The 3,146-nt window shown below is 35.7% G+C and overlaps 1 non-coding gene across 1 annotated transcript; it reads left to right on the top strand.

The window, feature by feature from the left end:
* The first annotated feature begins 2,356 nt into the window (after positions 1-2,356).
* LOC113926025 lies at positions 2,357-2,463 on the top strand. Its single transcript, XR_003521113.1, has one exon. It is a non-coding gene; the product is annotated as a U6 spliceosomal RNA (small nuclear RNA).
* Positions 2,464-3,146: the final 683 nt, after the last annotated feature.

Here is a 3,146-nt window from a genome sequence, read left to right as displayed (position 1 = left end):
ATTGATTTGGAGGCCTTAAGGTACTTTGTAAAATCACAAAACTTCTAGAAAAAAGTGTAAAAATACTTGGGCTACTCCAAGATATTTGGAAAATGACACGAAAAACACAATCCATTTAAGAAAAAACTTTTCATGTCGTGTGTGTGTGTGTGTGTGTGTGTGTGTGAATTGTCTATTTAAATATTTTGCCATTGTCTCATTAGGTTCTTTCATTTTATTATTGCTCTCTTTTCCCCCCTTCACTTTATGTAGTCTCTGTTTCTGTTCTAACTGGCTGAGAGAGGTGGTGAATAAAGAGAAATTAGGCACTTCTTACTTGAGTGGGTGGTTTCATATACTCTAGAGCTGGAATATGGTTAACTTTGTCTTTACAGCTTGTTTCTTTTAGAGTGTTCTTGGGGAAATCCCATTGGCAGGAACTTTTTACTCTTGACAATGTTTTCTATTCCTCAGACTCACAGGATCAACCTCGGCTGCTGGCTCGCTGGTGTTCAACTCCACCCAGCTTCACGATGCTAGATTCCCTTCAATCTCTTTGATGGTCCATTTGAAAGAATTTTAAGTGGTTCTAGATTCATTTGCTCTTTTGCACGGGGCATCAATGATGCCTAGGAAACACACACACATCATTTGATCCAAGAATATTATGGAGTTCAGCCTGGCCTTAACACAATTACCTATAGCCTACTGCTTCAGGATACACTGTAGCTTTTTTTTTCCCCTCTTTCTTTTTCTCATGCATGAATAGGATCTCAGTTTTCTTGGCCTCTTACCTGCAAGGAACCCACTTCAAAGTCTCTGAGTGGCTCTCTCAAAACCCCATCACTAAGCTTAAGGTAAAGGAATTACTGAAAACTCTCTCCCCTCAGGAAATGTACAGTGCAGCAACAAATCTCCAAATAAATATCCTCACAAATTCAACTTCTTCTCTCCACACCATCACAATTATTTTATATTTTCAAAATGCATAATGGAGTTTAGGAGTCATGGAATTGGCTCTCAAACATTTCCTTTGTAAATACGGCCTGTGGGGATGTGATATAGATTTTCTTATCCTTTTTTGTTCTTTTTGTGGGATATCTTATTGTTTTTGGCAACTTTAATTTTTTTTCTCTTTTATGTAAAGTCTAGATTCTGAGACTGATTCTCATGTCAAAAATAGCTATTCTAAAAAGGTACAGTATTTCAAATTTACAATGTAATGTCACCATACTTGGACAGTATGACTTTCTATTATTAATTTTTGCTCAACTACCAGATGGGTACCTTGGATTGCACATTGCTCAAATTATCTTTTTATAATACGAGGTGATGTCATGAGATGATATTCAAAGTCCTTTCCAGTTCTAACATTTTTTTACTTCTTCAAAAATATTAATATTATTTTTATCATAAGCATAAATGCTATGGTGGGAAAAAAGAAAGGTTATAAGGAACAATATTACTGAAAATGATAGGGAGAGTGAAAATCTTACACCACTAACTCTTACAACTAACAAGATTAAGTTATAGTAAGAAGAAAAAATACATAGCTAATACATCTTATTTAATGTCCTGATTATGCTTCTTATTTTAACCATTTGTGAATTTATATTTCTTGGTAATTTCTTCAATATCTATTGTAAGGCTTTCAGTACCTTCAAATTTTGTTTCCACAGTCCAGTTAATTCTAAGCATTCCCAAGACATGTTTTAGATGTGAACAGAAATTATCTATCTTTCAACTTTATCTTTCTTCAATACATTGGCAACCTCCAGTAACAGCTGCTCCTTCCGATAAGTGCCCATATTTGAGGCCATTCTAGTGGGTTCTGTCCCTCCCACTAAACTATTTATTGTCAGGCATCCTCTCGGTATCATCATTGCTACTGTCAGTATCTACTGTTGTTTGTGCTTTTTAAAGGCCTTAGTTTGATAAAGTCAACTTGTGAATCTTATAGAAGCTGGCAGTTTTCCTCTCTCTGCTTGAGTGTTGTTTTTATCCTCAGGGGTACCAAAAGCTTGCATGCTTATTCTGAAATATCTTACAAAAAACTTTTAGGAAATAAGTTTTTTTGGCTTTTACTTATAGCCACTGTCACCTTCATTCAACACAAACACATCCCATTTCTCCTATCCTTTGTTAAGAATCATAGGAATGGGTGAAATGAGAGTGAACAAAAATTAATTATTGTGAATAATTTGTGCTTGGATTCTAAGTCAATTGTGAAGAAAGAGAAACAAATGCAGGCATAGACACATGGGGAACAAGAATTCATGAGTGTGTAGTGTGCATATACTGTTGGGGTTGAGATATGTTGTCGAATCATAATGAAGTACACTTAAGGAATATGTAGTTCAAGAACTAAATCAAGAGAGTGCTCGCTTCGGCAGCACATATACTAAAATTGGAACAATACAGAGAAGATTAGCATGGCCCCTGCGCAAGGATGACACGCAAATTCGTGAAGCATTCCATATTTTTAGAAAAAAAAAGAAAAAGGAAAAGATAGCAGGAGGGGAAGAATGAAGGGGAGTAAGTCGGAGGGGGAGACGAACCATTAGAGACGATGGACTCTGAAAAACAAACTGAGGGTTCTAGAGGGGAGGGGGTTGGGGGGATGGGTTAGCCTGGTGATGGGTATTAAAGAGGGCACATTCTGTGTGGAGCACTGGGTGTTATGCACAAACAACGAATCATGGAACACTACATCAAAAGCTAATGATGTAATGTATGGTGATTAACATAACAATAAAAAATATTTTAAAAAAAGAACTAAATCAAGAGAGAGTGGTCTTAGGATAATGTGGTCTGTATTCATCAGAGGTAGATGACTGGGAGATATAGAGTTTATTCAATGCATTCATTATTCAATAAATATTTTTTGACCATCTATTGGATGGAAGATAAAAAGATCATATCAGAGTTATATATGATACAAAACTTTATATATAGCAATATAGAACTGTAAAGGAAATTGCTACCACTTTTTCAGCAGAAGTTGAAAAATATTGGAGACGTCAATGCTTTGGTTTTTAAATACACTTGAAAAATATTGGAGACGTCAATGCTTTGGTTTTTAAATACACTAGATCTAAGAGCTTGTGCTTGTGCCCTTCAGTATAATCTTGGACTGGTGCCTTAAGATTTTGAAGGAATCACCCATC

The sequence above is a fragment of the Zalophus californianus genome, chromosome 2 (genome assembly GCF_009762305.2).
Source record: "Zalophus californianus isolate mZalCal1 chromosome 2, mZalCal1.pri.v2, whole genome shotgun sequence".
Classification (NCBI taxonomy): Eukaryota; Metazoa; Chordata; class Mammalia; order Carnivora; family Otariidae; genus Zalophus; species Zalophus californianus.
The sequence above is the reverse complement of the archived record's forward strand: the minus strand, read 5'-3'. Positions and strand labels throughout refer to the sequence as shown.